General features: G+C 41.8%; 1 protein-coding gene across 3 annotated transcripts in view; it reads right to left on the minus strand.

Annotated features, from left to right (window-relative positions):
- ADNP (activity dependent neuroprotector homeobox) overlaps positions 1-11,057 on the minus strand; it is a 41,115-nt gene extending 30,058 nt beyond the window's left edge. Inside the window, exons 1-2 of one of the 3 annotated variants that reach the window (XM_053573435.1) lie at positions 10,910-11,018; positions 8,704-8,878 (exon numbers count right to left, since the gene is read on the minus strand). The gene's annotated coding sequence lies outside the window, so the exon portion shown is untranslated. Of the gene's footprint in view, positions 1-8,703; positions 9,041-10,909 lie in introns of those variants that run through there. The other 2 variants (XM_053573436.1, XM_053573437.1) reach the window with 2 other exon arrangements.
- Positions 11,058-14,056: the final 2,999 nt, after the last annotated feature.

Raw genomic sequence — 14,056 nt, forward strand, 5'->3', positions numbered from 1 at the left:
TGTTGCCCTCAGTAGAGTGCCCTAGCGTCACAGCTCACAGCTCACAGCAACCTCAAACTCTCGGGCTTAAGCGATTCTCTTGTCTCAGCCTCCCAAGTAGCCAGGATTACAGGAGCCTGCCACAACACCCGGCTATTTTTTTGTTGCAGTTGTCATTGTTGTTTAGCTGGCCTGGGCTGGGTTCAAACCCACCAGCCTTGGTGTATGTGGGTGGCGCCCTACCCATTGAGCTACGGGCGCCAGCAAAACAGAACTTCTAAGACCATTTTGGATATTAAATGAGTCTCTATGATAATACTTTAATGGAACCTACTAGGTGGTCCCCAAACCTTCAACAAGGTAAGAAAAATCTTGGTAGAGAGCTGAATTTCTTGGCAAATGTGCTCCACTCCAAGAGGCTAGTAACAGTGTAATATATCACTTTTGGCAATAAAAGCCTTAATTCATTCTACCTTAATGAATAGATTTAATATAACTGGGCTTACATCAGTGAGATATACTTTTTAATTTTGCAGAATTGAGCATGTGGCAGTACAGAAAAGTTCAAAGAATTCCTGTGTTAAAATTTCAAACCACCTTAAGTTTCTTTCAGTTACAAGAATAGAACTGCAAAGGCGAGAGGTCCTAGGAAAAATAGAATGAGAAGCTTGTGAAAAGCAATAGAATGATTAAAAAAATTAATTTTAGCACTTTAAGCAAGTTTGGTTTTCTTTCATGGTGGTGTGGTAACAAACCAAAAATCTGATAATGTAAATAAATAGCCTTATTCATCATAGCATCAATCACCAAAATTATAATCACATTGTGCTTAAAAGTTTTATTTTAAATGTTCATCGCAAGTGATCTCAGAGCTTTAGTAAAATACAACCTGAAATAACTGATACAGCTGAAAAAGCAGCACTCATGCCTGTATGTTATCATCATTACACATCATCTTTCAGGCAGGGGTGGGGAACCTGTAGCTTTAAGATCACATGTGGCCTTCTAAGTCTTTAAGTATGACCTTTTTTTTGAGACAGAGCCTCAAGCTGTTGCCCTGTGTAGTGGCATCACAGCTCACAGCAACCTCAAACTCCTGGGCTCAAGCAAGTCTCCCACCTCCGCCTCCCAAGTAGCTGGGACTACAGTCGCCTGCCACAACACGCGGCTATTTTTTTTTTTGGTTGCAGCTATCATTGTTGTTTGGTGGGCCCAGGTTGGATTTGAACACACCAGCACAGGTGTATGTGGCTCGCCTAAGTGTGACTTTATGACTGAATCCAAATTTTAACAGAACAAATTCTATTAAAAGGGGTGCAGTAAAGAAAAAACTTTTCTTGCCTCCTTTGATGCTTAAAAAGTCTTGAACTCAGAAGGCAAAGATTCCCTATTCCTGGAACAGAACCCCTTAAAAATAAGCAGCAGGCCAACAATGTCACCTCACTGTTAAGGCAATGAAGGGATCTTTCTCTCTCACTCCCTGCTCTCTTCTCTCAACTTTTTCCTCTTCCTAATATAAATCTATACATACATACATACATATATATATATGAAAAAGACAAGGTCAGTTAAAAGGACCTTGCTTAGCTTTCCCCCCCTACTGTATGTATCTCTTAACACCTACATTAATGGCTGGCACAAAACAAGCACCCAATAAACACAGGCCAAATGAATGAGTCCCTGCCTAGGAAAAAACCTTGCAGATACAACATGATGTGTTACAAACTAAGTGTTAGGAGGCTTCACTAGAAGGAGAGCTCATTCTCAACAGAAAGGGAAGAAACAGCTACTGAGCTTGGGCTACTAAGTTAGGTGGAGAATCTGCATTTACTGCAAAAAACTTCTGGTGCAGTTCCAGAGGTGGAAACCAAGTTCTAGGAACTATTATAAAGAATCAGAATAGCTGCTATATCAAACTTCTGAGTAATAATGAATAACAAGGTTAGAAAGGCAGGGTAAGGATAGAAAGGTAGAGTGCCACCATGTCTGGTAGACACTGCAGGTATTGAAGCAGAGAAGTATTAAGATTCTAATGGCACTTTAAGAGGATTAATCTGGTGGTGTTCAGCAGGTTCCATAAGAAAGGTCTGGAGCCAGTCAATTAAGAAGGGCGGACCTTCTAGGACCAGACCTAGGCAACATAAGAGTCACCTGAGATTGCTTACACCCATTTGAAACCTACTCATTTTGAAAGGTCTGCAAAACCACCACTGCCTCAGGTAGTAAGTAGTAAGATACTGGGGTAAAAACAAATGGCTCAGAGGTGAAGCTTACAGCCTAAATCAAAATTTGTGTTTTCCAATAAGACTATGTTTCAATGGACAAAAATTTACCTATCAACCACATTTAAACATTTTTTATCTACACTTTCAACCTTCCATAGTAAGAGGTAGGTTTTCATAGCATAGTAAAAGCTCTCCTTTGCTAGAAAAGATGGTAAAATGTGGTCATCCACCCTAGAGCTCCTGGGACAGATCCGTGTTTAAATCCTTGCTCTGCCATTTACTAGTTTTGTGACTCTGAACATTTTATTTATCTCTGGAGGTCTGTCTTCTTACGGTACACACATATAACTGGAAGGACTCTATCCCATTATTCAAATGTCAGAAGGATTAAATGTGATGGTGGAAGTTAATGGTTAAAGCAGTTATCAATGTACTCTAAATGAGATCAGATAATGAAAATCACTTAAAAAATCCTGAGTTCACGCGAGTATGTAAACTTTTAAAAAGCTTGGAATTTTATTCCTGAGAATCACATGTGGTTGCCATAACATCTGTTCCTGTACACATTATAATGTGCACTCATACTTACACATACAGTGTTTTTATACAATACTTTAAATACATCTGTATGAGTCATTCAAGCTAGAGTTAGCATACTCTTAACTTTACGAACTCAGTGGCACTTAAAATACTTCTGCAACAGCACACCTAAAACTACCTTAAATAAACCTAGGTGACTTATAGTTATGTAGACACATAAAAGTGTAATCTAGATTTTGCATATTTTATGTTTTAAAAAATATGTGGGTCACTTGTCTTTTAAGATTTTCAAACTAGTAGACCAGTGTCCACTACTAGGAAAATGTGTTGCTGCTTATCCTGCTACCTAAAGTATTTATTGCATTTGAAAAAAAACCCTAAAATTCTGTGCCCCAGAATTTCTAGCACACCAAAGGGACCAACTGTCATCAGACTGTACTACTGAAGGTATGTATATAGGTGGAGGGGAAGATGATGCCTAGAGGACAAAATGAAAGCTGAGCAATCAAGAGGTCTGGCCCCCTAACCCTTCACCAATTTAAGAGCTCACTTACTATTTTACTTAAGTGGAGAAGATGCCTCATTGCTTAAAAAAGAAAATAAGATGGAAGACAATCTTATATCAATCTACATTTAGGGAGTGTGAGGTGGGGAGCACCTCCCAATTGTCTTCATTTTGAATACTGCAGCAAGGGCAGGGAAAAGCAAGGGATGGGTAAATTCATACTCCTTGGGTACAGCACAGACTATCTGGGTGTATAAATTTGACTCAATCTGTACAAAAACAAAGTATGTAAACAAAACATATGTACCCCCTAATATTCTGGGGTAAAAAATATTGCAGCAAGGCAGGGACACAGCATCTTTATGTCAGCTCTAGTCCAGTATTCTGTTGCCCACTTCAGAACGCCACAGGCTTAGAACCACTTGCTGTCTGTATTAAGTGGACAACCTGGCTTAAGAGAAATGTGAAAAAGGGAAAAAATCCACAAGTGGGCCTAAGAGAACAAATGTATCCACTTATAATTATTCCAGAAGAACACTATGTCTTTCCGTAAGACCAAAAGTTATCTTAATAATATAAAATTATCACGCTCTATCAAATCTACTCAAGGCTGGTGCAGTAGCTCATGCCTGTAATCCTAGCACTCTGGAAGGCTGAGGTGGAAAGACTGCTTGAGCTCAGGAATTCAAGACCAGCCCGAGTTAAGAGTGAGACCCCCACCTCTATTAAAAATAGAAAAATTAGCTGGGCATCATGGTGAGTGGCTACAGCAAGAGGATGGCCTAAGCCCAGGAGTTTGAGGTTGTAGTAATCATGACAGCACCACTGCATTCTATTCGGGGTGACAGAGCAAAACTCTGTCTCCTCACAGCAATAGAAACAGAAGCCCAAGCAAACAAACAACCCCCGCAAAACAAAACACTACCCAGAAGTAATTTTCCCACAGTAATATAATATTAATTTCTCTCACCATTCTTGAACAAAATAATTTACTTAAACCATGTACTGAAGTTTTTCTAAGCCATTTCAGAGGATCAAGGCTTAGCCATGTAAGTTCACTTCTTTCACAAGAGCAAGGATTGTTAACTGTGGACTTAAATCTAACTCCAATCCAAAATTTTAGTAAATTCTACTGTATTTCCACTAGAAGTCTCATCAGATATGCCAGGTTTCAAGAGACTCACAAAGTTCTCAATTAAGTCACCAGCAAAGGACAGCTTTACATATTTTCATGGGAAGCACAGGTTTTCATAAACTCTTGAATGGAGCATGAAGGATTCAGAAAAAGAAATGGCAAAAGACAGCAATTATCTAAGCAAAAATAACTGTTCAGGGAAAAGACAGAACCAGACTGCCCTAAACCAAAACACTGGGAAAAGCAACAGCACCACAAGCACTTTTGCAGTCATATAGGTAACTTCAAACCAGACATAGGTTACTTCAATTAACTTCTATCTATACAATTTACACCATACTCTGCTCCTAAGGGCATGGCCAGCTTCTTTTAACTGTGAAGCCCACTAGGATCCTGAGTGTAAGCTGACATATAAGCGCTAAATATCATTATGAAATTATGAAGCATTTATTTGCATCCCCATTAGCCAATTAGCTCATAGAAGCACTATAAACACCTGTGTTCCAAGCACAGTACTAGGTAGGAAACAGCCCAGACATAAACTCTGTGGCTCACTTTATCATTGTATGGAGCAGTGCCTTGATTCCCCTATTTGTGAAACAAGACAGTCCTGAGAACTGTTATAAAGTGCAAACCATCAATATTATTTTATAATACCATGAAGGCCAGCAAGGAGGTCTTCACACTTGAACAGTTCATCCTTATTAAAGGCATCAGTCACAGACAAGAGTATTTATTAATGTATTTATTTATCTGAAATAGTGTCTCACTTTGTTGCCCTGGGTAGAGTGCCATGGTCTCATCATAGCTCACAGCAATCTCCATCTCTTGGGCTCCAGTGATCCTCCTGCCTCAGCTTCCTAAGTAGCTTGGCCTTGAAAAGTGCTAGGATGACAGGCTTGAGCCACTGCACCCGGCTGTGTGCAGATTTATTTTTAATTGTTCTCAAGTTAAATCTTTAACTTAAACCTTAAACCATGGTCTATGTTCAGAGCAGTCTTCATAAACTCTATCCAAAGTCTTTAAATTGTCTTATTTCCCAGGCCTTTATTCTGGAACACTGCCAAAATTCTCGAGCAGTTCCAAGATTTCTAGCTGCTGTCCTGGAACCAAGTTAGGGATCAATAACACCAAGCAGGCTTTTGAGTGCAACAAAGTACTCTTATAGGATGGGACAGTGAATTCATACATAGAGAGGAGTGAACCCAGAACTGAAGTAGTGTTAAAATTCTGAATTTTTCACTGATTAAAATGAAAATGTGCACCCGCCAGTCAAAACTGTCACTTTACATAGTTGGCTCACATTTTTACCTGTGACTTCACATATGCATATATTCCCACATAATCAAATCCATATAGTATATCCCAATTTGAGAAGATAAGAAGAGCCATCTCCTTTCAGAGAAGCAAAATATGGATTCTCACTTAAGTGGAGCCCTAACCTGGCAAGTGGCAAAGATGGATCATGACAAAACACAGGTGTAAGGAATACTAAGACAAATACGTTCAGATACATAAAAATAAAGAAATGTAAAAGCATGGGTATGGAAAGCAATGAATCCCTCTCAGCAACACTGATAAGCTAAGTAAGTTGAAAACTTGCACAGGTCAATCAGAAAGGATGCTGTTGACTGTGTTTCTTGGAAGTGACATAATGTACCATAATCTGTCTCAAAATTTTCATAGTGACCCATATATAATCATCTTACCTTTATGTTCTAATTAGTAAAATCAGGCAAACTATAACGAAAAACTGTGAGGTCACAGTGGCCATGCATGCTGAGCAAAACAAGGATGGCTTATCTTATAAAGTATCTCAATGATCAAAGAGGAAAGTGATAATGTATAAGAAAATTACTGTGGGGCTTTGGTTTATACCAGTTTCAAACATCAAGTTTCCAAACTAAAAACATGAAAGCACACCTGACACTGATGCACATCAATAAAATATAGCATTTGCTTCACAGTTAATACCACAAGTTCTTCCAAAAGCAGGGGAGGAGAAAAACGGTAGTTTATGTGATGCCACTAACAAGTCAAGCTCTGCAAATCTAACTGTAATTAAATTATTTAACACAGGAGAGCAATGTTTCTCTTAATGTACTATGTATATGCTCTTAGGCATACAAATGAAAGTTAAACCCCCCTGAAAGTATTTTACCCCATAACAGATGTTACAACCTTCTTTTAAAGTAAAAGTCCTTTGTAAGTCCAAGTAGCTATTAAACAAGTAGCTTAATGCGCAGCATTCACAGGCTCTTCAGTGTAAACCATGGATCAGCTCATGGTCTTACAAAATACAAGTTTATCTTTTGTTCTTTTATATCATTTCAAGTGTTTATGTCACTAAGATTTAAGCAGGATATTAAAAAAATCTATAAAGTTTAATTTTGGCAGTTTTTCCTACACTTAAATGTACCGTCTCCAAACCACCCCTCTAATTCACACACATTTTATTTGTGTTTAGTAGGATGACAATCATTTCCAACACTAAACCACCTAACTGTGCTTTATGTGTATGTGTACATACACACACTCCCCCATTAATGGAATCGATGTGACAAAGTCTACTACATGTCACTTACATGATTCTGCTGAAGTTTTTTCCTCTACTGTGCTAAATATCCCTACTTTCTCCTTTATAACAAAACGGCTCTATCTTCCTTATTAAATTGCAGTTTTCACAATTAAATTTGTAGTCAACCAGCATCATCTTAAATAATCAACCAACATACTGCTGAATGTTTTAATTTTCAAAACATCAGAATTATTTTGAATACTTTCAAAATTTCTAAGTAGTTACAAGGAAAGCAACAATTTCACACACGGTGTATCTTTATCTATGTTTTTAGTAATCAAATACACATGATAATGTACTTGTGTATGTTATAATGAAAACCAAAAGTCATTTTCACTTGACGAAAACCTACTGGTTGGTTACTTATAAGCAGTGCTGTTTAACATGGTAAAGTATTATTTTTAATATAAATAGTGTTAGAACTTTTCCTATACTCTGGTTTAAGAGAAAGACATTTAAACAAATTCACAGTGGGTCTCTTTAAAATCAATGACTTTTAAGATTGGCAGGGCGGGGGTCTTTAAGAACTTCATAGCCCAAGCTCCTATATTTTCTATAGAGTGATTAATAATCAACATCAAAGCTATAGCTAGTTTCAATATACAGCAGCTCCTACTAAGGCAGTCTTAGAAAACGTTCAACAAGGGTCAAGATAAAGAAGGAATTTCTACTTAAAGTTTAATTAAACAGAATACCCAATCCCCACATTCTAGTTAACTGAGGCCTTTTACTATGTTAACAAATTCTTACAGTTTATCTACTGTAAATCCCAACCATTTCACTTTTTTTCCCTCAAGTATCCAAACCATGAAAACTTTGAAACTCTGTAGAATACATGCTTTACATGCGAAGAGCTCACAGCAAGACTTCCTTTGAAGGGAAAATGGTTATTTACCACTAAGGGCATCATTCAACACTGTATCTGGTTTACAGTTTGCTAAGGAAAAAAACCGCCCTCACAAACTATGTCTTAAACATACTCTCAAATAAGTTGTCTTCAAATTAACTCATCTTTAGAATTTATTTACCTAAATCAAACACCAAATATAGGTCAAAATTATCTGTTTAACAAATACTAAATAGTATCTTAAAATTACAAACAATACCATTTAAATACCTCATTCTTGTAATTACTAAAAAAATTGTAAAACCAATGTGGATAGTCTCTAGTGAAATAGCTGTACCATGCTGCCTCCTTTTCACTCATCAAAATATTACTTGGTAGCAATTATACAATGAAAAATTCTCCTTTAAGCACCAACTGGTTAACTATGTATCAAAAAATATAGTCATTCAGTTATCTTAATGTATCTACATTAGATACTTGTAACAAAGTCTTAAAATTACCCTTAAGTATCAACAACCCCTCAATCTTGGGTAACAAGAACAAGTTCATGGAAAAGTACGTTCTCATCAGATCTTTAAGGCTTTTAGCAACTCCTAAGACAGGATCATCAAAATAACAGTAATTGAGTACTCAATACACTTTATACACAAGGGTACAGAATACAAATTATTACAATTTTAGTAACTCAAAATTTTTCTCTTAAATAAACCATAAGTCATTTCTTATGTTCATAAGTGTTCAGAACTCATTACTGCAACTAGCTCTAACCGGTTCCTTGAGGAATGTGGCTAGGCTGAAATTTTGGAAGGATAGGCTTTGGTGGTGACCAAGGAGAAAGAACTCTCTGGCTTCCCTGTTGTTATATTTCCCACCCTGCAAAATGAATATACCCACCGGTGTGAATTGACAATGTGGTCCAAAGAGCAAGGCAGGAAACGGAGTCCAGATCCTCAAAATGGTAGTACAGGGCATAACCACTAGGCCACCTATCAGTTCAGTACAAAAAGTACAACCCTGTGCATCATGGTGCAAAAGCTGGGGCCTAGGTTTCGCATTGTGCATCTCACACCTATGGAAATAACAAGAGGAGTAAAATCTATAGAAATCAACACACCCTAAGAAGGTGGGTGTTTACAGAAGATTGGTGTCAACTGTTTTGCAAAGGTGGTTGGCTACTGAGATAATGGCAATTACAAGTTCAAAGTTGGAAGGAAACAAAACTTTATAACCACACTGTTGAGTGTGACAATGAAGAACTCAACATGAGCTTGATTGTTTACCAACAAGCCTTTGCAAATCATGTCACCCATCTACATGCTTATGAAAATTGCTACCCCACAAAAATCTAACATCCCTCAAGAATAATTTTTAACTATCAAAGAGTTGGAAAGATTTGGGCTATGAAGAAGGGAGTTAATCAGCAATACCCCAAACCTGTTAACACTCAGGTTTTAAACGTTCCCCTTTACTACCATTTAGGAAAGATATGGTGACACATTCAAAGTTTAAGGTGGAAGAATTCCATAGAAAGGGAATCCGTGAACCAAGGATGTGCTAAGGTGATCTGTCAAGAACAAATGTGGATGGTCTGAGGGTCAACAGTTTGGAAAAAGTAAAAAGAGAAAACTTCTAAAATGCAGGGTCGATTCTTTAAAATCACCGCTCTTGACTCACTTAATCCTTCGCCATGTTGCTGTCAGCTCACCAACTAGAATGTGAGTGTGTCTTGCTGGGCCCATTTTCCCATGGTCTGTAGAAGGCGCTGTGAAGCACATCCTGTTCTAGCTCTGGGGCCCTTCCCCCCCTCTGCAGCCTTACCCAGTGCAGAGAATGCGCCCCCTACTGACACTTACACTCATTGCCTTTAGCCGACTTGGCTGCGGTGCATTTTGGGTGGGGGCTGGTATTTTCTTCATGGCCATAAACCAGAAGCAACAATGCAGACTTATAAAGAAACTGTATCAAGCTATCCAAGAGATTTTTTTGTTTTCATTTTGAAGGTTCAAGATACAGGCACAAGAAGCATCAGGGATGGGAACTGGGTGGGTGGGAATGGACAGCTTTAAAATGGCAAACACAGGAAACAGTTTACTTCTTTTTCCCTCCTATGCCTTTGTCTGTGAAATGGGGTTATGTCAAGAACTGTCCAGAGAACTGGTGAATGCAAGAACATTAAGAAGATTTAGTGTGGGGATGTGTGTGGCTAAAAAAGATACTGGACCTAGAGTCTCGTCTTGGACAGAAGAGGAAGAGAAGCAATCGCGCCTTTTCCAGCAGACAGGCATCCAGGTTGGGGGGGAGGGGAAGGCAGGCAGGCAGCCCAGAGGAAAGAAGAGGTGAATAAGAGGGTGTTCAAAGAACTGCTCCCCATTCATTGCATTAAAAAAAAATCTTTCTTCAGTTTTCTGGACTTCTATCTTCTAGCATCTTACTGCAAAGTTGGGTCTCAGAATGCTCTTAAAAGGTCGTGCTGACCAAAGAGCTGAGCCTGAGAAAAGGGGGTGGTGGTGGTGGACTGTGGTCAGGATAGGAGGGAAGCTGGCACGTTGGGGAAGGAGGATTGCACAGGGGAAGCAAAGACTTTCACTCCGTGCCATGCACGCTCCCCGCCCCCCAAGTCAGTCCCCCTCCCCCAACCGAGGGTGGGCAGACCTGGCAGAAGGCTTATTCCAGGCATGGGGGTATGCGTGGGGGGCTTGCCGGGTTTCGCTGGGGGGTGAGGAAGATGGGATTAGTTCCAGGGATGGGAGAAGCTCGGTTCTGGCTGGGGGCGGGGTAGGGGAGATGCGATTAGCTGTAAAAGCTCGGGGTGGCCAGGCTGGCTGCTGGCCTCGGTGGGTACGCGGGGCGGAGAAGAGGGTCGGGCTGCAGGAGGAGGCGCCTGGACCCCCAAAGCAGAGCCCGGGAAGCGGCCCGTGTCGGGACTGGCGGCCCGTCAGCACCAGAGTATGCAAAGGAGCGTGTGTGTGGTTGGAGGGAGGCGATGCGAACAACAATGCGCCCCGCGCTCGCGGCGCCAGGCTGGGCGGGCAGCCGCGCGGACCGGGGGTCGGAGGTAGGGCAGGGCCGCGGGTCCGCGCGCGGCGGCGCAGGGGCTTACCTTGACTCGGCCTCGAGGCGCGCGCGGGGCCGGCGTGCTCGGGGGCCGGACAGCGGCGGCGGCGGTGGGAGGATGGCGGCGGCACGGCGGTGGCGGTGGCGGCGGCGAGGGCGCGTCCGGGGCCTCGTCGCGCTCCGGCTCGGCGGGCTCCGGCTCGCGCCGCGGCCGCGGCTGCTGCCGGGGGGCGCGGCGGGCGCAGCAGAGCGGCGGGCGGCGGCAGCGGTAGCGTCGTCGAGCGGTGCAGACAAAGGAGGGGCGGAGGGAGGAGACCGAGGGTGTGGGAGAGGCGGCTTCACCGGCGCGGGCAGGCGGGCGGCGGCGGCCGCGCTCCTCTCGCTCCTCAGCTGCGGGGACCGAGAGAGGGAGCTGTGTCTGAGGAGACGCCAAAATCCCCCTTAGCGCTGCCTGCGGGAGGGGGAGGGGGCACAAGATGGCGGCGGCCGGGGGGGCGGGAGTTCAGCTCATGGATCCCGGCGGGCGGCGGAGGGGAGACCGGGCCGGCGGAGGCGGCGGCGGCAGCGGGCGGGGGAGGGGGCTGATCCCGCGTCTCCCCTCAGCAGACAATACAAGCGCCTCGGACCGAGTCCCCGAACCTGCCCTAGCCAAAATGGCGGCCGAGAAAGAGCGGAAGTGACGTAAGTGCCTTATTAGCATAAGAGGACTCATTGTCCAGCTAGGTAGGGGGGTAGTGGGGGACAGCACCCCTTCTCCTCCTTGCCCCCCAGGGATAACTCTTACACCTACCTATGCTTACACCCAACTTTTTTTGAGGGAGGGTGCCCCCTAGCACCCCCCAACTCCCGCCTAAGGGAAATTATATAATCCCCACTGAGGGGAGGCTCTCGCGAGAACGAAGTTTCCATTGATCCACTAGGAGGCGCCGCGGATAATGGCCGCAGTGCGCTCCCAGGGCCCGTGTACTCGGCGGGCGCCTTCCTCTGGCCGCCGCTCTGGCGGCGGAGGCATAAGCATCGGGCCGCAGCACGCCCAGCACTCAAGTCAGGTGGCCGTGCTGGGGATCCCTGCGCGGGCCCAGCTGGGCCTGGACTACATCTGGCGGGAGGGGTGTGCAGGGCAGTCCCGGGCGGCTCCACGTGCTTGGAGGCCTGGGCTCTCAAGGGCTGAGCAGCAGCAGGAAGGAACAGGGACATCTGGTGGGTCGTCCCTGACGCCTCCTGCCCTAAATGAGGTGTGAGGGCCTCGTGCTTCACACACTGACTTGAGAGGAGGCACAACCGCAAGGATGTTTGAGCCCTTATAGGTAGGGTGGATATTCCTTGGACAAGGGCTGAGTTCTGTAGAAGATCCGCCGTTGCCCTATGATTTGACATTCTTCCAAGTCACAATGATGGATTCTTCTCTTGGGCCTGAAGAAAGCAAATCTCTAGTGTTTTGAGGCCACCTGATTGGTGAAGCCTAAGGATGAGAAGTGAGTGAAATTGCCAATGGGCCTCCACAAGATCTTTAAAAGTACACGTTGTAGACCTAGGGACAGTAACTTTCAGTGCTCCCACAATTTGGTCAGTGTAAGACAGCACATGGACAGTCTGCATTGTGAATCTAGATCCATCCCAACCAATGTATCACTCAACATTTTCCAACCCAACTTTTATAGCAGAGTGCACCTGAGAATATCATTGGTTAAATGTATTGAAAAGTAATAGATACCGATTATTAAGGATTAACTAAGCTTGTTTTCTTAACGTGCGATCTGTAAATCAACCTGTCATTTGCTGTTTCTTTAAATTTCAAGTTAAAATAGTTTCATCCACTAAATATTCCCAAAGAATCTGACTTAACTGAGGAGTATAAATTGTGGTAACATGTAGCTCAATGTTCTAAGATTTCAGTTAGCAAGTTAACAAAGTCTCTTTCTTTCAAAACAATATTCCATTAATTTCTGCAATTGTGAGAAAATATATCTTTAAAGCCAAATCAGTATTTGAAGGAAAAATAGTTGAAAACAGTTGTAAGAAAAGGGATGGGAGCAAAACATTTGATTTAGAGAGCTAAAGGAAAAGAACCTAATTACACGTTGTAAGAGACAGGCAAAAGTTAATATGAAATAAGAAAAATAAGTTTATCCTAAGTTTAGTTTTCTTTATATATACTTAGATTTCATACAATGATAATACAAATACAAAGGGAGAACATCTGGATGTCATCCTTGGCCTCATTCAAAAGCAATAAGGGTTGCTGGATTCAGATGTAAATGTTTAATTTTACAGTTGTTTAAGTCACCACATTTACTACAAAAATGCATCTAAATAGTCCAGATCATTTTCTAAATGACTTTCAAATGGTTGAAGAATCTTCACTGCTCAAATACTACTAACTGTAAATTCCAACAGTGAAACTGAAAAGATTAAAAAGGCAAAAGTTACTAGTATCTACTCAGGTTGGAGAAGGCTACTACCTTTATACTGGGTTCTCTGAGATGTTTAATTTCTGCTCTGTATACTTGACACTGAAAACTTAAACTTTGGGTTAAGGTATAAACTCTAAACACTTTCCCAAACTGAGAAAATTACATTTCTATTATTTTAGCTTAAAAGTAATTTTACAAGCACTGATGAATTTTCTAGTTATTAATGATGAGAAAAGTCACTTCTGGCAGGCTAGCTGAATAGTTCTGGACATAAAAGAAACAGAATAACAATGGCCCTAATTAGAAAGTGTATAGGACTCAACTACAGGAGTGCAGGAGAGGTTTTAAAGTTCAAAATGACACCAAAGGTTTTGTAGTCTGGTATTCATTTTTGGTAGGATCGATTAGAGAGAAGTACAAATAAAAAAACAGACTTCAATTTCTTCAGTAGCCAAATTAAGCCAGGAAAATGTAATTAGGAATACTGTTCCCTAAACATAATCATTAAATAACTTAGAGACACCTCTTTTATTTGCAAAGGAAAGTTAAGTTCATCTTAAGCTTATTTGCTCAAATTATATCCTTACTCAAATTTTTAAAAGATACTGCATGATCCTAAAGCTATGCTATGGTTAGAAATTAACTGATCTTTTTTGAAATACCTACTTTAGAGAAGACAGGTAAACAATATTTGCCTTGGCTTTACTGTACAATTTAAAGTGCAGAACACTTTTCTGAATGGAGAAGAGCTACAGCCAAGAGATTTCTGTTTTATTAGT

The sequence above is a fragment of the Nycticebus coucang genome, chromosome 21 (genome assembly GCF_027406575.1).
Source record: "Nycticebus coucang isolate mNycCou1 chromosome 21, mNycCou1.pri, whole genome shotgun sequence".
Classification (NCBI taxonomy): Eukaryota; Metazoa; Chordata; class Mammalia; order Primates; family Lorisidae; genus Nycticebus; species Nycticebus coucang.